General features: G+C 41.4%; 1 long non-coding RNA gene across 1 annotated transcript; it reads left to right on the top strand.

Moving 5' to 3' along the window:
• The first annotated feature begins 894 nt into the window (after positions 1 to 894).
• Positions 895 to 2,800, top strand: LOC134290074 (uncharacterized). Its single transcript, XR_009998840.1, has 2 exons — positions 895 to 1,432; positions 1,509 to 2,800. It is a non-coding gene; the product is annotated as an uncharacterized LOC134290074 (long non-coding RNA).
• Positions 2,801 to 24,390: the final 21,590 nt, after the last annotated feature.

The raw sequence follows: 24,390 nt of genomic DNA, 5'->3' as shown, positions 1-24,390 counted from the left end.
AGTGAAAAGAAAATGCACCTGAAAACAATTTTTATTGTTTTTTTTTTTATTGTTTTGGAGTTCATAGGCGAAACTACTGGGGGTGCCATCCCAGACAACCAATTTGCACGTACACTACCCGCCATAAACCCATGTACCGGCAGCATACTTTTTTTCGGTCAAAAAAAAGTTCAAATTGCTGTAACTATTTTGTTTCTCAATATTTTTTCACAATTTTTTCGGTGGGTTCTGAAAATGTCTTCTATTTTCAGGAAATACTTTGGTTGGGACACTTGGCCACCTGGTTCCGGAGATATTCCGATGTTCCTTGGGGTACCAGCATATGGCCAACAGCGTAAAGTTAGGAAAACATCAAGTGTGACACATTATTTCACATCTATTTCGTGTAAGGTAATGAATAATAATCGTCCTAGATCTTTCCGAGGTCATATGGCCACTTCCGGAACCCGGGTAAGTTCCTCCGGAACCGGTTCCAGGCAACGCATAAAGTGGAAAAAATATATGAAACGACACATCAATTCACATCTACTTTTTGTGAGCTTTCAAACCGTGACCTCCTCAGCACTCCCAGATATCACGGTGTCACCTTCAGGTCCCGGATAAGGGAGCGTCCATAAATAACGTAGCTTATTTTGGACGATTTTTGGCGCTTCCCTCATCACTCGTAGCCTATTTTTCCATGCCTAATACATCGAACGTAGCAAAATCAGGGACTCCCCCTCCCTCCTAAAATGCTATGCCATTTATGGATGCTCCCTAAATTCCTCCGGATCCCTTCAGAACCGGTCGAAGGCCATGTTGTATACAACAAAGGAAATACATGTTGTGACACATCAATTCACACCTACGTCCTATAAAAAAGCGAATAGGATACATCTCTAAGTAAACATACGGTGTAACGTTTTGCGTTTTTTTTAGTTAAATTTAATGGAATAAATCAAATAAATAGAATAAAAGTAATTTAAATTTATGTTGTATTAATGTTGACGATAAAGAAATATTTTATTTGTTCGTAAAATTGGTCCATCCCTGTTACTTATGCTCATGTATGTCGAAGCGTTTGTAAAAGCTTACGTGATTTGAACTTTTATAGCATAATGCTAATGGCGCGTATCTACTTTCTGGCGAATTACAGTCATACTGCAAATTTGTCGCCATGCATGAAAATCGCCATGCAGAAAATGTTGGCGCGATTTTTAATAATAGTCATCTAATTCAATAGTGGGACTTTTGAAAAGCGGCACAGTTTCTTAGCGCAACGACTGCTTCAAATCGATCATTTCGCTACAAGATCGGCTGGAAGACAGAAGTGCGCGAATTTAATTCGAAGTATCTACCAAGTTTGATTTGAGTTTGAGTTGAGTTTAAGTCAGTTTAAAGTGAATTGAAGTCTAGTTGAGTTTTTGGTGAAAGTTATTCTCCAATTTCTAAGGTAAAAGTAGTGAGTGAGTTTAAAAAGATTATAAGTGATGTTGAACGTATTTCTATGTGATTTCTTTCGTGTTTAGAGGACCGAGGTCCGCAAATTCGCGATTTCTGCAATTGATTTATTTCTCGAAGGAATTGAACTACGAAAAAAGGTAATTTTTTGATAATTAAATTAAAAGTGCTTAAGATTAACATGAATTCCTGTTGGACGTGTAGCGCCTAGCGCTTTTTTCGTACGGCTGGTTTTTTCGTCGTCGTTCGGCGGTATCCCTCGCCGAATCGGGGTTTCGTAGGCGGATTGAACCGCCAGTTTCGTCCGTGAGTCATCGTTTCCGACCCGTGTGCCCAGCAAAGGCCCGCCTTTCAGAAGGCAGTCAAACGGAGGCGCGAGTGAAGTCGCTCAATCATCTCCGTAGCGAAGAATTCCCGTCGGCCGCCAATCACCGACGGTAAGGCCCTTTTCCGTTACACCCCGTGGGCCGGAAATCACGAGAGTCGGTTCGTAGCAGCGTGTCGCCAATTGCACGTCACGAACCCGGTCCGTATCTAGGAAGATAGAGGTAGCGACATTCCCCGCTCGGTCATAGCTGGAAGCATAGTACGCGAAGCCGGGTCGCTGGGCTCTGTTTGCGCCTTTATTGACCGGAGAAAGACCATCCCGGGAATCGCTCGGCATCCGCCGAAGCCCTCTCGTTCGTCCAACAATCGGAAGCTTCCGTCCAGCCGCCACTCCCTCCGCACCGGTAGTTCGGCCATACCGCACACGGGTCCCTTTGTCGACGCTGCGCGCCAAATCGCAGCACGGACTCGTCGGCAGCCGCCATTCTGCTGTCGCCGCTGTTGAGCATCGAGGTAGTCGCCATCGTTGAGTCGTCGAGCTACGCCACCCCGTCATCGAGCATCGCAACACCAAAACCTGCGCAGGTATGTGAAGAGCTTTTAGTTACATGGCCATGTTTGCTCTTTTTCCATTCCGTTACGAATTTCCCGTCCAATACGAATGAAGTTGCTAAAATAAATAGTTAAAGTTTTTGAAATTAGTTCAGTTCCGTTACGTTTCACATTGCTTTTTTTTAATAAACATACTCACTACAGTCCGTTACGTTTTAATTCCGTTTTCGCTCGAATGAGTAAGCATCCCTTCCAGTTTTCCATAAGTTCTTCTAGCCTGTGAAAGAGTTGGAGTTTAGTTTGCGTTTTCGAAGAAATTCTGCCGTTATTTCCATGAACCGTTCAAAACCGTCCCTGAGTGAGAAAGTCTCTAGCAAAGTCGGGCAAAATTAAACACGACCGGTGGTCTCTCTTTGAGAGTGGCGCTTAAGCCACCGCGCTTTTAAAATTCCTCGTGAACAGTTTACGAACGGTTACATTGGCGCCCAACGTGGGGCTTTCGAGTCGCTAAATTTTGATAAAATGGAGCTACGCTGTATAGAAGGAGATTGTAAATGCGGGGATTGCGAAGGAAAAGGAACAAGAAAGAAAGATCTTTTAGATTTGAAAGGGAAGAGGAATGATTTAAGCAGGCTGCATAACGAATCAGAAGATGAAGGAGGAAAAGGAAAGCAACCCCATGTAGGAATTTTTGGTAATTATTCAGTGCAAAAGGACACGTGGGATGAAAGAATAAGAAAGGATAAATTTGATGATCAATACGAGCATAAAGGTTATAGGGGAGTTGAAATTAGGAATGACAGGCAAAGCAATTCGGAAAGCCGGCACAGATTAGAAAGATCTCACCGGGATAGAACACCCAGTCCACTGAACCGAAGTAGAATGGAAGATGTTAGGAAGAGTATGAAAAGTAGGTCAGAAAGAGCGGAGATAGACGAGAGGAGACAAGATCGTAGAGGAGAAAACTGGACGAGGCGCGAACGGTACTTTAGTGGATCTGAAAGTGATTCTGAGTCAGAGAGAAGAAGGAGAAGTTCTCGGCAAACTTCTCGTAGACATAGACGTCATTCGTCTGTGTCTAGTAGCTCGTCGATAGAAGAAACGCCGCGATATAGAAAGTCGAGGGTAGAAAATTGGAATTTGACATTTACTGGAGACAGTAGATCGATGCAAGTGGAAGATTTTTTGTATAAAATCAAGAAACTTGCACGGCATGAAGGTGTTAACGAGAAAGAGTTATTGAGAAACATACACCACCGTTTAAAAGGAGAGGCATACGATTGGTGGTTCACTCGCGAAGATAGGTTCTCCAAATGGAGCAAATTTGAGGACGAGATTCGTTTCCGATACGGTAATCCAAATCGCGATAGGGGAATTAAGACTCAAATCCGTGAATTGAAACAACGCAAGGGAGAAACTTTCATTGCATACGTTACGGAAGTCGAAAAACTAAATCAGTGCTTACAAAAGCCTTTTTCTTCTAGTACTCTGTTCGAATTAGTTTGGGATAACATGCGACCTCACTACAGGTCAAAGTTGTCCATAATGGAAATTGATGATTTAGAACATCTGATCAAAATTAACCATAAAATAGATGCTTGCGACCCCAACTTCTACAGATGTCCTACTACTCAGCGTAATGATGTCCATCACATCGAACCTGAAGATTCGGAAAGCGATTCTTCAGAGGAAGATGTTCCTTTACGAGTGGTTCAGAAGGTTCAAAGAACCGCTAGGAAATCTAGTGATTCTCCAAATGAACAACCGAAATTTACTTCTTCTCGGCAGGAAGAACAGCGTAGGACAACTTCCATAGCCTGCTGGAATTGTCAGAAATCGGGTCACACTTGGAGAGAGTGTAATGAGCGGAAAGTGTTGTTTTGTTACGCTTGTGGAAGATTAGGGAGAACCACAAGAAATTGTGAGAATAATCATCCTTTTTTAAGAACATTGAACGAAAATGTGAGGCCAACAAACTAAAAGCGGGATGTTTGTTCGGGAATCCACACATCTCGCCGGAGAAATTGATTCCCAATCGTGAAACTTTGGACAAAATTGAAAATTTTTCACTTTTTGAAATTCGAGTAGACCCTAGTTCATGTCCCCACATAAAAGTTAATATTTTAGGTACAGAAATGACCGCGTTGTTGGATTCAGGGGCAGCAATGAGTGTTATAAGTTCAGTCAATATTTTGGAAACCCACGGACTGACTATTCTTAAATCAAAAATTAAAGTTTGCACCGCTGACGATACGAAACATTCATGTTTAGGCTATGTTAACGTGCCTTTCACTTTGGGAAATGACACGAAAGTGATTCCAACATTAGTAGTTCCAGAAATTCGAAAGCCATTGATCCTCGGCATGGATTTCTGGCGGGCATTCAAAATTAGGCCAATGATATTGTCAGAGAACAAGATTCAAGACCTTGAATTAACTTGGGAGACTTCGTCATCAGAAAACGAAATAAATTACCTAAGAATTGAAACAGAGCCAATTACCGACGATAACGAGGTGATTGAGTTCTCTGTCCAGCTTGTTAAGCCACTAGAACCAGAACCAGAGTTCAAAGCTAAACCTGAAGAAGATGAATCTTTAGACGTTCCAACTTTAGATTTACCCGACGATCCGTTAAAGGCTATTGAAACGGTGGAGACTGAGCATAATTTAACTGAAGAGGAGAGACGAGAGCTGCAGGATGTTTTAAAACATTTTCCATTAACTAGCGCAGGGAATTTAGGTAAAACAACTCTACTTGAACACGAGATTGAAATTGCTTCGGATGGGAAAATGCGTGATCTCCCAATGTACCGGTATTCGCCGAAAATTTGGGAAAAGATCGAGGAGGAGTTAGAACGTTGGAAAACTTTGAATGTGATTGAGGAATGCTCATCAGAATTTGCAAGTCCGTTAGTTCCAGTAAAGAAATCTAACGGGAAGATTAGGGTTTGTTTAGATTCGAGACGAATAAACTCCGTGACAAAAAAGGACGCTTACCCGATGAGGAATATGGGGGAAATATTTCACCGACTGCAAAAGGCTAAATATTTTAGCATCGTAGATCTCAAGGATGCCTATTTCCAAATTCCTTTAAAGGAATCATCTAGGAACTTCACAGCTTTTAGGACTCCAAAAGGACTTTTTCGATTTAAAGTTGTTCCGTTTGGCTTGAAAAACGCGCCGTTTACGATGAACAGACTTATGAATCTGGCCATCGGTTTTGATTTAGAGCCTTTCGTATTCGTATACTTAGATGATATTATAATAGCCACGGAATCTTTGCCAGAACATTTTCGTCTATTGAAAGAGGTAGCAATTCGCCTCAAAAGAGCCGGACTAACCATCTCCGTTGAGAAAAGTCGTTTTTGTCGGAGACAAGTGAAATATCTTGGCTATTTGCTGACTGAGAATGGTTTAGCTATTGACAGCGCAAAACTAGAACCAATTCTCAATTATCCTAGACCGAAGTCAATAAGAGACATCAGGAGACTTATGGGCCTTATGGGCTTTTACCAAAAATTTATTCCTAGGTATAGTCATTTAACAGCTCCGATTACTGATTTGCTAAAGAAATCTAAGAAATTTAAGTGGACAGATGAAGCAGACCTTGCGTTAGAAGAACTTAAATCGGTTTTAACTTCAGCGCCAGTACTAGCTAACCCTGACTATTCTAAACCTTTTATAATTGAAACAGACGCATCCCAGTTAGCGGTGGGGGCGGCTTTATTACAAAATTTTGAGGATGGAAAACGCATAATTGGATACTTTAGTAAGAAATTATCCAGTGCCCAAAGAAAATATGCTGCTACAGAAAAAGAATGTCTGGCAGTGCTTTTAGCAATTGAAAACTTCCGCCATTACATTGAGGGGACAACTTTTACAGTGGTCACGGACTGTAAAAGTATCACTTGGTTGTTTTCCATTACAGCAGCAAATGCAAATTCAAGACTACTTCGGTGGGCACTGAAATTGCAATCGTATGATTTTAATTTACAGTATCGAAAGGGGAAAGACAACATATTAGCAGATTGCCTATCTCGGATAGACTCTCTTCAAGTTATAGAAGATGAATATGCTGATCTGATGGAAAATATTAGAAAAAATCCTCATCAATACAAAAATTTTAAAGTTTCGGGTGATAGAATTTACAAATTTGTCGAAGATTCATCAAAACTCAGGGACAAGCGATTTGAGTGGAAATATTATCCTTTAGAAGCTGAAAGACAGCCATTGATTGAGTCCTCCCACAACATAGCCCACCTTGGATACGAAAAAACCCTCAAAACGCTTAAAGAAAAATACTATTGGCCGAAAATGGCCTCAGATATTAAGAAGTTTTGTAAGGAGTGCTTGGCATGCAAAACTTCTAAAGGGATAAATGTAAATCCCACTCCTCCAATGGGATCACAAAAGAAGTTTTGTGATTATCCTTGGCAATTTATTACATTAGATTATGTTGGACCTTTTCCTCCCTCGGGGAAAGCTAGATGTACTTGTCTTTTGGTAGTAACTGACGTTTTTACGAAATTTGTCATGGTTCAACCTTTTAAGCAAGCTACTGCATCATCACTGGTTCAGTTTTTAAAGCAAGCTATATTTTTACTGTTTGGAGCCCCAGAAGTTATTCTAACTGACAACGGCTCACAATTTACTTCAAAGGAGTTCGCTGCGTTGTTGAAACAGCATGGAGTAAAGCATTGGTTAACTCCCTCCTACCATCCTCAGGTAAATAACACTGAGAGAGTTAATAAGGTAGTAACTACGGCCATAAGAGCTTCCTTGAAAGGTAACCATAAACAATGGACCGATAATCTTCAGGAAATTGCATGTGCAATTAGGAATTCTGTGCATGATTCCACTAAGTACTCGCCGTACTTTTTGACTTTTGGACGCAATATGATTTCTAATGGAACAGAGTACGAGAGATTAAGGAACGGAGGCGTTTTAGCTAATACAACCCTAAATGATCAGGAACGAGATCAATTATACAAACAAGTAAGGAAAAATTTAGAGGAAGCGTACCAAAAACAAGCGAAATACTACAATTTGCGCTCAAATAAGAAAGCTCCATCTTATCAAGTAGGAGAGAAGGTTTTGAAGAAAAATACTACTCAATCTGATAAATCAAAGGATTTCTGTGCTAAGTTGGCACCGAAATATACAGAAGCATACGTTAGAAAAGCTTTAGGAGATAGTTATGAATTAGTAGATGAGAAAAACAACAGTTTAGGAATCTTTCATGCTAACTTTTTGAAGAAATTTTAAGGAAAATATGATCAAGCTATGACATGAGACGAAAGTCGGAATGTACAAGGAAGAAATAACAAAATACATCGGGAAAATCCACCACAAACGATGGTAAACAATGGTATGTTAAAGCTAGTGTTAGTAAATGTAAACAAAAAAATCGCGACCTAGCCTGAACTATCATAAATTAGGAGTTTTAAAGTAGGATTTTTAGCTATTCTCACCATGAAATCAACGAAAATTGTCGTCATTGTTCCTCCATTTGTCGTCATATGTCCAAAGCTCAAAGTTCCTTTTTTATAGCGCCTGGTGTTGTTGTTTTTCTTCCCGTGTCGTTTAGTGTTTTGTTGTCCTCCTAAAATCATATCGTTGTTTGAGTAAATTGGGTTGTAGTAGTTTAATTAGTTTTTTTTACCTTATCTCTTCCAATCCATTAGTAAAATCAGCTTATCCATCCATCTTGTCATTTACCATAGCCCGGTAGTTTCATGTCTCAGGTTTCATCCAAGTTTAACCCCACATCCATCCATCTTGAATTTCGTTTTTCTGTTAGTTTCAGTTTAATTGATCCAGAATCGTCCATCTTGTTTTGTTCATCTCCGTGGTTCTACGTTGATTTGCTTTTATGTCCCTGAAAAAGAAAAGAGAACACACCACAAAGCAACAAATTCTTTTGAAAATCACTTAATTTAAGTTCTAAACAATAATACTCCCCCCGTTTAAATATAATCCTGATTAAAATTAGCAAACTCGCGTTTTTTTCTTTAACTTTTACGTCCTCGCGACTCCGGCTCGATGCACTTTGTTTTGGTCCACTCCGACTGACGTTTAGGCGATGGTCGGGGAGGCATAGTATTTTTCATCGCCAGAGCGACCGCGAGTGACAGTGACAGTGACAGTTTGCTAAGCTGTCAAGTTCGTGCGATGTTATAGGTCTGTTCGATATTCCCGTTACGGTTTGGTTAGAATTTGGTTCGAATTCTATGTTTTGCGTCAAATTTGAATTTGATGGGTAGAATTCGTATTGTGGTCACGTTAGAAGTTCGTATATAGGCAATTTTAAATGCACAGTGGGTCGAAATGGTATTCGATGTGGCATTTAATTGCAGTCCGTTGAGTGATCAAGTGGTTGACGGAAAAATTTCCGTTGTTTGATCATGGTTTCCGTTACTTTTAGGTTGGGTTTGAAGTAAGGGATTATTGAATAGGATAGTTTACATCGATGAACGAATGACCTTAGTATCTGTTATTGTATGTTCAGTTCAGTTCAGTTTTTAAGTTTTGTTAGTTGCAACGTTTGAGTTTTTTTTAAGTTATGAAAATTTGATCAAGTTCTTGATCAAATTTTCATAAAAATGGTTGGGGTGATGTAACGTTTTGCGTTTTTTTTAGTTAAATTTAATGGAATAAATCAAATAAATAGAATAAAAGTAATTTAAATTTATGTTGTATTAATGTTGACGATAAAGAAATATTTTATTTGTTCGTAAAATTGGTCCATCCCTGTTACTTATGCTCATGTATGTCGAAGCGTTTGTAAAAGCTTACGTGATTTGAACTTTTATAGCATAATGCTAATGGCGCGTATCTACTTTCTGGCGAATTACAGTCATACTGCAAATTTGTCGCCATGCATGAAAATCGCCATGCAGAAAATGTTGGCGCGATTTTTAATAATAGTCATCTAATTCAATAGTGGGACTTTTGAAAAGCGGCACAGTTTCTTAGCGCAACGACTGCTTCAAATCGATCATTTCGCTACAAGATCGGCTGGAAGACAGAAGTGCGCGAATTTAATTCGAAGTATCTACCAAGTTTGATTTGAGTTTGAGTTGAGTTTAAGTCAGTTTAAAGTGAATTGAAGTCTAGTTGAGTTTTTGGTGAAAGTTATTCTCCAATTTCTAAGGTAAAAGTAGTGAGTGAGTTTAAAAAGATTATAAGTGATGTTGAACGTATTTCTATGTGATTTCTTTCGTGTTTAGAGGACCGAGGTCCGCAAATTCGCGATTTCTGCAATTGATTTATTTCTCGAAGGAATTGAACTACGAAAAAAGGTAATTTTTTGATAATTAAATTAAAAGTGCTTAAGATTAACATGAATTCCTGTTGGACGTGTAGCGCCTAGCGCTTTTTTCGTACGGCTGGTTTTTTCGTCGTCGTTCGGCGGTATCCCTCGCCGAATCGGGGTTTCGTAGGCGGATTGAACCGCCAGTTTCGTCCGTGAGTCATCGTTTCCGACCCGTGTGCCCAGCAAAGGCCCGCCTTTCAGAAGGCAGTCAAACGGAGGCGCGAGTGAAGTCGCTCAATCATCTCCGTAGCGAAGAATTCCCGTCGGCCGCCAATCACCGACGGTAAGGCCCTTTTCCGTTACACCCCGTGGGCCGGAAATCACGAGAGTCGGTTCGTAGCAGCGTGTCGCCAATTGCACGTCACGAACCCGGTCCGTATCTAGGAAGATAGAGGTAGCGACATTCCCCGCTCGGTCATAGCTGGAAGCATAGTACGCGAAGCCGGGTCGCTGGGCTCTGTTTGCGCCTTTATTGACCGGAGAAAGACCATCCCGGGAATCGCTCGGCATCCGCCGAAGCCCTCTCGTTCGTCCAACAATCGGAAGCTTCCGTCCAGCCGCCACTCCCTCCGCACCGGTAGTTCGGCCATACCGCACACGGGTCCCTTTGTCGACGCTGCGCGCCAAATCGCAGCACGGACTCGTCGGCAGCCGCCATTCTGCTGTCGCCGCTGTTGAGCATCGAGGTAGTCGCCATCGTTGAGTCGTCGAGCTACGCCACCCCGTCATCGAGCATCGCAACACCAAAACCTGCGCAGGTATGTGAAGAGCTTTTAGTTACATGGCCATGTTTGCTCTTTTTCCATTCCGTTACGAATTTCCCGTCCAATACGAATGAAGTTGCTAAAATAAATAGTTAAAGTTTTTGAAATTAGTTCAGTTCCGTTACGTTTCACATTGCTTTTTTTTAATAAACATACTCACTACAGTCCGTTACGTTTTAATTCCGTTTTCGCTCGAATGAGTAAGCATCCCTTCCAGTTTTCCATAAGTTCTTCTAGCCTGTGAAAGAGTTGGAGTTTAGTTTGCGTTTTCGAAGAAATTCTGCCGTTATTTCCATGAACCGTTCAAAACCGTCCCTGAGTGAGAAAGTCTCTAGCAAAGTCGGGCAAAATTAAACACGACCGGTGGTCTCTCTTTGAGAGTGGCGCTTAAGCCAGCGCGCTTTTAAAATTCCTCGTGAACAGTTTACGAACGGTTACATTCGGCCACTTTCGGATACCGGATAAGTTTCTTCGGAATTTTACCAGAAGTTCCTTCGAGTATTCCTTCTAGCATTCCTTCGGGGATGCCTCATGGCGTCCCTTCAAGGATTCCTCCTGAAAACCCAACGGGGATTCCTCCTGGAATTTCTTCAGGGATTCCTCCTAGAATTAATTCAGGGATTCCTCCTGGAATTCCTTCAGGGATTCCTCCTGGAATTCCTTCGGGATTCATCCTGGAGTTCCTCCTTGAAATTCCTTCGGATGCTTACTGGAGTTTTTCTGGGATTCCTCCTGAAATTCCTTCGGGAATTCCTTCGGAATTTTCCCGGAAGTTCCTTCGAGTATTCCTTCTAGAATTCCTTCGGGGATGCCTCATGGCATCCCTTCAAGGATTCCTCCTGAAAACCCATCGGGGAGCCCTCCTGGAATTCCTTCAGGAATTCCTCCTGGAATTCCTTCTGGATTTATCCTGGAATTCCTTCTGGATTCATCCTGGAATTCCTTCGGGGATTCCTCCTGGAAGTCCTGCAGAGATTCCTGCTGGAATTTCTTCGGGAATTCCTTCTGGAGTTTCTTCGGGGTTCTTTATGGAATTCCTTCGGGGATTTCTTCGGGAACTCCTTCGGGGATTCCTCCTGCAATTTCTTCAGGGATTCCTCCTAGAATTCCTTCAGGGATTCCTCCTGGAATTCCTTCGGGGATTCCTCCTGGAATTCCTTCGGGGATTCCTCCTGGAATTCCTTCGGGGATTCCTCCTGGAATTCCTTCGGGGATTCCTCCTGGAATTCCTTCGGGGATTCTTCCTGATTTCCTTCAAAGATTCCTTCTGGATCCCTTCGGGGATTCTTTCTGGAAAATCTTCGGGAATTCCTCCTGGAATTCCGTTGGAGTTTCCTGCTGGACTTTCTTCGGGGATTCTTTCTGGAATTCCTTCGGGGATTTCTTTGGGAATTCCTTCGGGGACTCCTCCTGGTATTCCTTCAGAGATTCCTCCTAGAATTCTTTCGGGGATTCCTGCTGGAAAATCTTCAGGAACTCCTCCTGGAATTCCTTCGGGGATTCCTCCTGGAATTCCTCTGGAGATTCCTGCTGGAATTTCTTTGGGGATTCTTTCTGGAGTTTCTTCGGGGGTTCTTTCTGGAATTCCTTCAGGGATTTCTTCGGAAACTCCTTCGGGGATTCCTCCAGCAATTTCTTCAGGGATTCCTCCTGGAAATTTTCCGGGGATTCCTCTTGGAATTCCTTTGGGGATTCTTCCTGGAATTCGTTCAGAGATTCATCCTAGAATTTCTTCAGGGATTCTTTCTGGAAAATTTTCGGGAACTCCTCCAGGAATACCTTCGGGGATTCCTCCTGGTATTCTGTTGGAGTTTCCTGCTGGAATTTCTTCGGGGATTTTTTCTGGAGTTCCTTCGGGGATTCTTTCTGGAATTCCTTCGGGGATTTCTTTGGGAATTCCTACGGGGATTCCTGCTGGAATTTCTTCAAAGATTTCTCCTGGAATTTCTTCGGGGTCTCCTGCTGGAATTCCTTCGGAGATTCCTGCTAAAATTCCTTCGGGATTCCTACTGGGATTACTTAGGGGATTCCTGCTGGAATTCCTTAGGGAATTTCTCCTGGATATCCTTTGATGATTTCTCCTGGAATTCCTTTGGGGATTCCTGCTGAAAATCTTTGGGGATTCCTGTTAAAATTCCCTCGGGGATTCCTTCTGGAAAATCTTCAGAAACTCCTCCTGGAATTTCTTTGGGGATTTCACCTGGTATTCCTCTGAAGATTCCTGCTGGAATTTCTTCGGGGCTTCTGTCTGGAGTTTCTTCGGGGGTTCGTTCTGGAATTTCTTCGTGGATTTCTGCGGGAACTCCTTCGGGGTTCTTCCTGCTATTTTTTCAGGGATTCCTCCCGGAATTCCTTTGGGAATTCCTCCTGGAATTCCTTCGGGAATTCCTCCTGGAATTCCTTCGGGGATTCCTCCTAGAATTCCTTCGGGGATTCTTTCTGGAAAATCTTCAGGAACTCCACCTGGAATTCCTTCCGGGAATTCCTCCTGGAATTCCTTTGGAGATTAATGCTGGAAATTATTCGGGGGTTCTTTCTGGAGTTCCTTCGGGGGTTCTTTCTGGAATTCCTTCGGGAATTTCTTCGGGAATTCCTTCGGGGATTCCTCCTGGAATATATTCAAAGATTTCTCCTGGAAGCCTTTCGGGAATTCCAGCTGGAATTCCTTCGGAGATTCCTGCTTAAATTTCTTCCGAATTCCTACTGGAATAACTTCGGGGATTTCTGCTGGAATTCTCCTGGATATCCTTTGATGATTTCTCCTGGAATTCCTTTAGGGATTCATGTTGAAAGTCTTTGGGGATTCCTGTAGAAATTCCTTCAGAATTCCTGCTGAAGTTTTTGCGGGGATTCCTCTTGGAATTCATTCGAAGATTGCTCCTGGAATCCCTTCGAAGATTCTCCTGAATATCCTTCGATGACTTCTCATGGAATTCCTTCGGAGATTCCTCCTGGAAAATCTTCGGGGACTCTTCCTAGAATTCCAAGAGGATTCCCCGAATGAATTCCAGGAGGAATCCCCGAAAAAAATCCAGGTGGAATCCCCGAAGAAATTCCAGGAGGAATCTCCGAAGAAATTCCAGGAGAAATCCCCGAAGGAATTCCATGAGAAATCATCGAAGGATATTCAGGAGAATCTTCGAAGGAATTCCAGGAGCAATCTTCGAAAGAATTCCAGGAGGCATCCCCGCAAACATTTCAGTAGGAATCCTGAAGGAATTCCAACAGGTATCCACGAAGATTTTCAGCAGAAATCCCCGAAGGAATTCCTGGAAATCATCAAAGGATATCCAGGAGGAATCCCCAAAGGAATTCCAGCAGGAATCCTCGAAGAAATTCCAGCAGCTATCCCCGAAGAAATTCCAGCCAAAATCCCCGAAGGAATTCCAAGAGGAATCCCTGAAGAAATTCCAGGAGGAATCACCGAAGGCATTCCCGAAGAAATCCTCGAAGGAGTTCCAGGAAGAATCCCCGAAGAAATTCCAGCAGGAATCTCCAAAGGAACTCCAGGAGAAATCCCCGAAGGAATTCCAGCAGGAGTTCCTGAAGATTTTCCAGAGAGAATCCCCGAAGGAAATCCAGGAGGAATCCCCGAAGATTTTCCAGAAAGAATCTCCGAAGGGATTCCAGGAGGAATCTCTGAAGGAATTCCAGGAAGAATCCCCGAAGGAATTGTAGGATGAATCCCCGAAGGAATTCCAGGATGAATCCAGAAGGAATTCCAGGATAAATCCAGAAGGAATTCCAGGAGGAATTCCCGAAGGAATTCCAGAAGGTATTCCCGAAGGAATTCCAGGAGGAATCCCCGATGGGTTTTCAGGAGGAATCCTTGAAGGGATGACATGAGGCATCCCCGAAGGAATTCTAGAAGGAATACTCGAAGGAAGTACTGGGGAAATTCCGAAGGAATTCCTGAAGGAATTCCCGAATGAATTCCAGGAGGAATCCCCGAATTAACTCCAGTAAGGATCCAGAATCCAGATCCGGGGAAATGTATCCGGAATTCGAGGTGGCCAAATGATACTTGACAGTGCTGAGGAGGTTCCTAGTGGGAATCAGCAAGTAGATGAAAATTGATGTGTTGCATCCAGGGATGCCATATATAAAGATTTATCTGTATTATACAGATTTTTGAACATCGGTACAGATTTCATTTTATATGCAATACAGACTTTTGAGCTATAGGGGCTATTTTATTTTTGTATGGGATACAGATTTTTCACCTAATTTTTGTATAGGATACAGATTTTTGAAAAAAGTGATACAGATTTATCAAAAAATCATCTGGCATCCCTGGTTGCATCATATATTTGTTTACTAAGTGTAGCCTGGAACCAGTTCCGGAGGAACTTATCCGATATCAGCAAGTGGCCGTATGGTCTCTGGGAGATGTAATAAAAAGGTTCCAAAATTTGCTTGTTTATAGGTCCTAGATGTGAATTGATGTGTCGAATCGTGCATTTCCTTTTTTCACACAACATGTCGTGAAACCGGTTCTGGAGGAATCCACCCGGGATCCGGAGGAATCACGTGCTTTTATTTTCAGTTTATGTATTGGCTGGAACCGGTTCCGGAGAAACTTATCCGGTATCCGAAAGTGGCCGTATGTTTACTTAGAGTCTACAGCGTTTCTCAAACTATGGGTCGCGACCCACTGGTGGGTCGCGGGCTGATTTTTGGTGGGTCGCGAAGGCTTGGGTGATATGATAAAAAATGGCTGAATTCAATCATGTCAAATGAGATATTGTTAGCCAATTTGCATTTTACAAGTGTGCCCTTGGAGAATCGGCAGATTAATTTTTGAAAATTCGGTTTCTTCGTAATTGTATTTCAAGTTTTGTATTATAAGTCGTAATCTGGAGTGTACAGAATATTTAAAAAAAAACTGTGAGTTTTCGATCAAATGGTTCAAGATTATAATAAAATATAAGATTTTATTTGTGTTTAAAAAAAATGGGTTCAAGGCGTTGCTTGCAATTTGTATTTCCAGTTGAATTTATACGCCAAGTTCAGTAGTTAAAATATATAAACAATAGCAGTCCCGGCATACGTCGTCCTGCCTGCCTACTCTGTTTTTTGACATCCGGTTCCATGAAGAAATGCCCCTCAAAATGGAATTTCAGATTTTCCTGTTTTTCTTGCCTTCCCGGTCACTTTTTCTAATTATTTTTTTGCGTACGAACACGTCGCAGCCCGGGCGGAATGCAACGGTGAAAGAATCATGCCGAACTGTTGACCCGTTCCCGAGCCTATTCGTGACATACAAACACCATTCCATTTTTATTTATATATAGATAAGAAACACCATTACAAACAAAAATTACCAAATTTTGACAAAAAAAACCTTGCTTTTACCGAACTCCAATAAACTAAAACTAAAATAAACTAGAACATTTATGGCAATCAAAACAACTGAATAGTTATTTAGAAAACATAAAAATAGAAATTAAATAAGTGGATATGAAAACTCCACTTGATGATCGCTCACTCGCTGTAAATATTTCTAGTATTTTTGACTCGATCTTTCGTTTTAAAGTAGATTTTAAAGATCAGTAAAAGCATGAAATTGCCACTATATCTTCAAAAACTGTGTTTATTTCTAGAATGTGTAAGAGTACCTAAAATCTGTTCTGTAGTATTATATGCTAGGGCCCATATAGCCGAGGCGGTAAACGCACGGGTATTCAGCATGACCATGCTGAGGGTGACGGGTTCGATTCCCGGTCGGTCCAGGATCTTTTCGTAAAGGAAATTTCCTTGACTTCCTTGGGCATAGAGTATCTTCGTGCCTGCCACACGATATACGCATGCAAAATGGTCATTGGCAGAGGAAGCTCTCAGTTAATAACTGTGGAAGTGCTCATAGAACACTAAGCTGAGAAGCAGGCTTTGTCCCAATGAGGACGTTACGCCAAGAAGAGAAAGAGAAGTATTATATGGAACCGGACTTGTTAGATATATTAGAAATTTGGACACTTATCTCAATCTAAAATTTATTTAAATAACACTTAATTATCTAAGACTAAGAGCTTACTGAAGCTGAACACTTGGGTACCTTAACCATATTTAGTCATTTCCATAAAATAAAACAACAGTAGAGCACTATACACAAGAAAAAACTATATTCAAAAAGTTTGATGTACTACGTAGATAATTACAGATAAACAGCCTGCGTAACGTAAGTTTATCAAAACATATAGGCGTAAATGAATTTATTTTAAAAAAAAGTCACTCCAACTTTGCAAAAAAGATGCATTTCATGAAAAAAAGTGCTGGTGGGTCGGCAGATTCTATAGAAATCAAAAGTGGGTCGCAAGCTGAAAAAGTTTGAGAACCCCTGACTTAGAGATGTATCCTATTCGCTTTTTATAGGACGTAGGTGTGAATTGATGTGTCACAACATGTATTTCCTTTGTTGTATACAACATGGCCTTCGACCGGTTCTGAAGGGATCCGGAGGAATTTAGGAAGCATCCATAAATGGCATAGCATTTTAGGAGGGAGGGGGAGTCCCTGATTTTGCTACGTTCGATGTATTAGGCATGGAAAAATAGGCTACGAGTGATGAGGGAAGCGCCAAAAATCGTCCAAAATAAGCTACGTTATTTATGGACGCTCCCTTATCCGGGACCTGAAGGTGACACCGTGATATCTGGGAGTGCTGAGGAGGTCACGGTTTGAAAGCTCACAAAAAGTAGATGTGAATTGATGTGTCGTTTCATATATTTTTTCCACTTTATGCGTTGCCTGGAACCGGTTCCGGAGGAACTTACCCGGGTTCCGGAAGTGGCCATATGACCTCGGAAAGATCTAGGACGATTATTATTCATTACCTTACACGAAATAGATGTGAAATAATGTGTCACACTTGATGTTTTCCTAACTTTACGCTGTTGGCCATATGCTGGTACCCCAAGGAACATCGGAATATCTCCGGAACCAGGTGGCCAAGTGTCCCAACCAAAGTATTTCCTGAAAATAGAAGACATTTTCAGAACCCACCGAAAAAATTGTGAAAACATATTGAGAAACAAAATAGTTACAGCTATTTGAACTTTTTTTTTGACCGGAAAAAAGTATGCTGCCGGTACATGGGTAAATATGGAATCGCATCTTCTAGTAGTAACACTCCAATTGAATATTGCAGCACCCCAAAAAGTTAGGCATCACCTGAAAACCTTATTTTTTACTAAACTATATCTCAAAAACCGTATCCTCTGCAAAGTTTAGACCTTCGGCAAAGTTGTTCAGCAGGTTTATGACCTTCAAATGGTGAAATGTTTGGTACGTAATTCCACCACTATGTGGCGCTAGTGTGCATTTACAACGAAGTACTTTGACATGGTTTATCTCATGATTCTGACCACCTAGAATGTTCGTGTCTTCAGCAATGTTGATCAGAAGGTCTATGGCTATCAAATGGTAGTCAGTTTAGTGCGCAATTTCACCGAAAGGTGGCGCCAGTGTGCATTTGCAATGAAGTACTTTAACATGGTATATCTTATGATTCGGACCTCGTTTAAAGTTCGTATCTTCAGCCAAGTTTGTCAGGCGGCCTATGGCTATCAAATGGTGATAAGTTCAGTGCGTAATTCCGCCACTATGTGGCGCCAGTGTGCATTTACAACAAAGTATTTCGAAATGGTTTATCTCATGATTCTGACCACCTAGACCTACCTGTGCGCCGACTATATTTTGATCGGCGGCAGCGTGAGGGCCATTTTTGGCCGGCGGCGGCGGCGGTGTTACGCTGGTGGCAGCTTTCGGCGGCGTGAATCGGCGTGACCAAAATTTGACCATAATGTTACATTGACAAAGCAAACAAGTTATCATTACGCTTTAGAATTTGTAGTCTGAGCTATTTCATGACCATTGATGACATAAACTATTGATTGAATGAATACCTTTTGTAAGTCCTGTTCAGATCCGTCGCTGCGACCAGTGATTAGACCTATTGTGACATTACCCGCATCCTTAGTGTAGTTCATGTTGCAATACTGCATTGCAATTGAAGGCAATACAAATGAGATTTTGCTACAGTTTTTGTTTCATTCATTTAGAGGGAAGGAATCTCGTTTCTTCAGGGAGGAATCTCAGAAGGAATTCCAGGAGGAACCTTGAAAGAAACTGGAGAAATCCATGAATTCTGGGCTTATCTCTGCAGGAACTGCTGTATGAAATCCTGAAGGAACTACTGCAGAAATCCCTGCAAACACTTCTAAGGGAATCCATGATTGAAATTTTCGAGGAATTTCAGAAGGAAATACAGGAGGATACCATAAACGAATTCAAGAAGAAATCCTAAGGGATTTACAGCAGAAATCCTCGAAGGAATTCCAGCGGGAATTTCTAAGGGAATTCGAGAAGGAATCCTTTAAGCAAGGATTTCTAGAAGGAATCAACGAAAAATATCCAGGAGAAACTCCGAAAGATTTTCCAGCAGAAAACCTCAAAAGAATTCAAGTGGGAGTTTAGAAGAAAGTTAGAAAAAGAGTCCCCAAAGGAATTCTAAGAGGAATCAACGAAAATTACCTTAGAGGTATTTCTGGAGGAATTCCAGGAGAAATCCCTGAGAGAATTCTAGGAGGAATCCCCGAAGGAATTCTAAGAGGAATCCCCGCAGGAATTCCAGAAAAAATCTTCGAAGGAATCTCCCAAGAAATTACAGGAGAAATTTATGCAGAAATCTCAGGAGGAGCCACCGAAAGAACTTCGGAAGAAATCTTCGAAGGAATTTCGAGCGGAATTCTCAAAGGTTTTTTAAGAGGAAACCCCCAAGAAGAATTTCCATAGGAAGTCAGAAGGAATCCCCGAAGAAATTCAAGAAGGAACTCTTGGAAGAATCCACGAATTCTAGAAGGAATTCTTGGAGAAATCACCGAATAAATTCCAGGAGGAATTCCATGGAGAATTCAAGGAATTCCAGAAGGAATCACCGGAAAAAAAATAAAAGAGGAATCGCCACAGGAATTCCAAGAGGAAACTTCAAAGTTATTCCAGGAGGAGTTCCCGTGTTAATTTTTAGGAGGAATCCCCGACAGAATATCAGGAGGAATACCCGAAGTAATATCAGGAGGAAACTTTGAAGGAAATCCAGCAGGAATCCACGAAGGAATTCCAAGGCAAATCCCCGAAGGAACTCTAAGAGGATACCCCGAAGGAATTCCCGGTGGAATCCACGACGGAATATCAAGAGGAATCCCCGAAAGAATTTCAGGAGGAATCCATGAAGGAAGTCCAGTAGGAATCCCAAGGAAATTCCAGAAAAAAAATTTCAATGTAATTCGTGAAGGAATCCTCAAAAGACTTCTAGGAGGAACCAACGAAAAAAAAATTAGAGGAATCCTCGAAGAAATTTCATGAGGAACCCGTGGATAAAATTGAAAAGGAATCTTCGAAGGAATTTTTGGGGGAATCCCCAAAGGCATTCCAAGAGAAATCCCCGCAGGAATTTCAGGAGCAAATTCCGAAAATAGTCCTGCGTGAATCCCAAAGGAATTCCAGCAATTATCCACAAAGAAATTCCAGCAGGACTCCAGTGGGAACTTCAAAGGGAATCCGGGTAAGAATCTCCAAAGGATTTTAATAACGGATCAACGAAAAATATCCTCTGAAAGAGTTCCAGGAGAAATTCTTGAGGGGATTCTAGAGGAATCACCGAAGGAGTTCCAAGAGGAATCCCCGAATGAATTCCAGAAGAAATTCCCCAAGGAATTCTAGGTGGAATCCCAGGAGGAATTCAATGAGAAATTTCTGGAGCAATCTCCGAAGAAATTCGAAGAGGAATCACAACAGAAACTCCAAGAAGAAACTCCAAAGGAAATCCAGGAAGAACCTCCGAAGTAATTGCTGGAAGCGTTCCCGTAGAAATTCCAGGGGGAATCCCCGACGGAATGTCAGGAGGAATCTCCGAAGAAATTTCAAGAGGAATCCTTGAAGGAAGTTCAGCAGGAATTTCCGAAAGAACTCGAGGATCAATCCCCGAAATAATTCCAGGAGAAATCCCCAAAAGAACTCTTGGAGGAGACCCCGAGGGAATTCCAAAAGAAATCTCCGAAAGAATTCAAGGAGAAATCTCCGAAGGAATCCCTGAAGGAAGTCCAGAATGAATACTTCGACGGAACTCCAGGAGGATATCCTGAAGAAATTTCAAGAGAAATCTCCGAAGAAATTACAGGAGAAATCCCTGCAGGAATCCCAGGGGGAAGAGGAAACCCCATAGGAAGTTCAGAAGAAATCTCCGAAGAAGCTCTAGGAGAAATCCCCGAAGAAATTCCAGGATGACTCCTGGAGGAATTCTATGAGGAATCCCTGGAGGAAATCAAGGAGGAATCGCCGTAGGAATTCTAAAAGAAATCATCGAAAAAATTCCAGGAGGAAACCCCGAAAGAATTTTAAGAGAAATCCACGATAGCGTATCAGGAGAAACCCCCGAAAGAATTTCAAGAGGAATCCTTGAAGGAATGCAACATTTATTTTGTTTGTGCACTGATCACCGGCGCGAAAAATAAAAACCGGCGGCGTGACAAACTGCGGCGTATGGCCTAGGTAATCAGAATCATGAGATAAACCATGTCAAAGTACTTCGTTTTAAATGCACACGGGCGTCACAAAGCGGCGGAGTTACGCAATATATTTACCACCATTTGATAGCCATAGACCGTCTGATCAGCTTTGCCGAAGACAAGAACATTCTAGGTGGTCAAAATCATGAGATAAACCATGTCAAAGTACTTTGTTTTAAATGTACACTGGTGCCACATAGCGGTGAAATTACGCACTAAACTTATCACCATTTGATAGCCATAGACCGCCTGATCAACTTTGCTAAAGACACGATCTTTCTAGGTGGTCAGAATCATGAGATAACCCATGTCAAAGTACTTCGTTTGAATCGCACACTGGCGCCACCTAGCGGCGGAATTACGCACTAAACTCACCACCATTTGATAGCCATAGACCGTCTGATCAACATTGCCGAAGACACGAACTTTCTAGGTGGTCAGAATCACGAGATAACCCATGTCAAAGTACTTCGTTCTAATCGCACATTGCCGCCACCTAGCGGCGGAATTACGCACTAAACTCACCACCATTTGATAGCCATAGACCGTCTGATCAACTTTGCCGAAGACACGAACTTTCTAGGTGGTCAGAATCATGAGATAAACCATCCCAAGTAACAATTCCATCGCTGATTGGTTTTGTTTGATTTTTATTAATGTTTTATTACAGCAATAATTAAAACTCACAGTTTTATGACTGCTTTTATGAAAACCATTGATAAAATATTTTATAGTATACTTGAAGATATCCATAAGGACAGATTTTAAGAGTAAACAAATCTTTCCGATTTGTAAACCTTCTGGCAATCATTATTACCACAATAAAACTGTTGAAACTCTCAACAGATGGCGATCCGTTCGATTAGTAACGACATCTGTTGGTGGAAAAGCAGAACTACGACATTTCTAGGTTTATTGCGGTCATCATAAAAGTAAACTTGCTTTCGTTTTATTTTCGCTGATTATGGTTGTCGCCATATTGAAGAATTAGCTAACGTGAATGGAAAATAGTTAATTTTGCTCAAATTACCAATGAATTGATAGTTTGCCGACATTTCCAAAACATGCTCACAGAAATAAACTCTCTCAGCTGAGTTTTCTTGTGATTCGAGATAGTTTTACTAAATAAACAAATTGATTTATTTCATTCCAAGATGATAATATTCACTATTTTTGAAGCGCATTAATTTTATGATTCTGCCACCCCAATATTCACGGTAAAATTGAATGCGCATAAGCCTACCAACACAATAACAACTAAAATATTACTTTGAAATGACCGCTTCTACTTACGAATCGTCCTGAACTTTACGTGCTATCGAAGAAGCTTCTCTGCATCTTGAGCTGGCATAGTTTTTATTGAAAAAAAAACAACAACAATCGATAATGGGAAATTTTTCTACTAGGTTTTAAAACGGTTTTATTGCTACTCTTAATACGGTTTGCAAAATCTCTCCGAGAGTGGTCCACTTAGCCGGAAGATGCTCTTAAAGAGGTTATCAAGAGGTTTTGATGTATAAATCAATTTTATTGCGAGTTTTATAAAATTGGTCATGAAGATCTCTTGTAGAGCCGAACAAAACTTAAAATGTTACTTGGGCATGTCAAAGTACTTCGTTTTAAATGCACACTGGCGCCACATAGCGGCGGAATTACGCACTAAACTTACCACCATTTGATAGCCATAGGTCTTCTGATCAACTTTGCTGAAGGTCAAAACTATGCAGGGGATACGGTTTTTGAGATACAGTTCAGAAAGTGATAAAATCTTCAGGTGATGCCAAACTTTCTGGGGGTGCTGCAATATTCAACTGGGGTGTTGCAATACTAGGCGATGCGATTCCATATTTATGGCGGGTAGTGTATAATGAAGTTAATCTTCATGTTATACGTACTTTTATGCGTTAAAGTTACATCGCATAAGATGCAGCAAAAGTTCCTTATGCGTACAAAAGTGGAGGCATTATACGTGCATTGACGGAACAATTATAACGCTATATGACTTGAAGCGATATCTTATGCGATGCACCGCGTGCACTATTGCGACGCAATTTAGCATCTTATGTGATTTAATAATATTAAAAAAAAACAATTCTGTCAGCTCGATATCAAACTAATGACCTCTGGATTGACGAGCCACACTTCACACACAACACCAAAAGCTATTTATGAAACAAGCTGATTAATTATCATGATATTCTAACTCACCTCAGTGTTTGTTGGAATGCACTTCGTTCACTTGCGCTGTGCGTGTTTGGCAGGTTTAAAATGATTTCCCGTACAGTTTTCACTGCCCCTCTCTGGCTATCACCTCCCATTGTTGATTATCAAGCCAACAAAACAAATAATGATGACTTTGCAACCATAATTATGGCTGTTCACTTTCTTGTAGCTTTTTGGCACTGCATCCACAGTGCAACAGACACTCTTTAATTGTTATCACATATCAAATCGCATAATGCCAACATAAACGCTTCTATCTTATGCGAGTTTGTATGCACACTTCAACGAGTTTATTTGTACTTTTATGCGATTTCATCCATACACCGATGCGAGGTAAACTGACACATCAAGAAAAGTACCAAGCGAAGTCGTATAATCATCGCAGTACGCAATTATGCGAATTCATTTGACAGTTCGCTCGCACGCTTTTGCGAATAAGTAAAGTTCATCGCAATAAAACATCAGAATATCATCTACTACGATGTGCTCATACCTTATAAAAGTTTATTTGTATTCTTATATGACTTTACCTGATACATCGTAATAAGTTCAAAAAATAACATCGTATGCGATGAAATTTGTCAGTCAGCCGTACATATATGCGATAGTGACTTAAAATAGTACTTTATACGATGTACAACGTGGTTTCTTATGCGACTCCTGGTTGTCTGGGCAGGCACCCCCTAGAATTTGAATGTAATGCTGTGAGAAATGGGGCAATGAATAATGAATGGATGTGTGTGGGTGCGAATGAGCTCCAAATATTTAGTGTGTTGTCTGGTGTGTCAAGTGCTGAACAAGGGCTAACTTCTCAACGCAAAGTAGCGCCAGAGAAATGAGCCCCCTGTCGTCAGCGTCTTCATGCTTCGGCTTTTTCTCATCTCGCAGTCGGCGTGGTAGGACGTGCAGTTACCGTAGCAGCTCATCGGCCGGGTGATTCCTTTTCTGATTGATATTCAGAAATGCACAATGGCGATCCTGCCAGGAGTTGCAGTATTTTATACTGCAACACAAGCATCGACCGATTAACCAGAAAAGAAAAGGAATCACCCTGTTCGAAAACGGAAAATTGTGATAACCCCAAAGTGAAACAGCAACGTCGAATCGGAAAAAAGAAGCAGGTTCGATTAACTGCGTCGTGAGTTTCAAGGAACCGTGCCCGAAACAGGTTCGGAAGGACCGAGTTGTAAGCGAGACGGAAAGTC

The sequence above is a fragment of the Aedes albopictus genome, chromosome 3, assembly GCF_035046485.1.
Source record: "Aedes albopictus strain Foshan chromosome 3, AalbF5, whole genome shotgun sequence".
NCBI lineage: Eukaryota > Metazoa > Arthropoda > Insecta > Diptera > Culicidae > Aedes > Aedes albopictus.
Note: the sequence above shows the minus strand (reverse complement) of the source record. Positions and strands in the feature narration are given on the sequence as shown.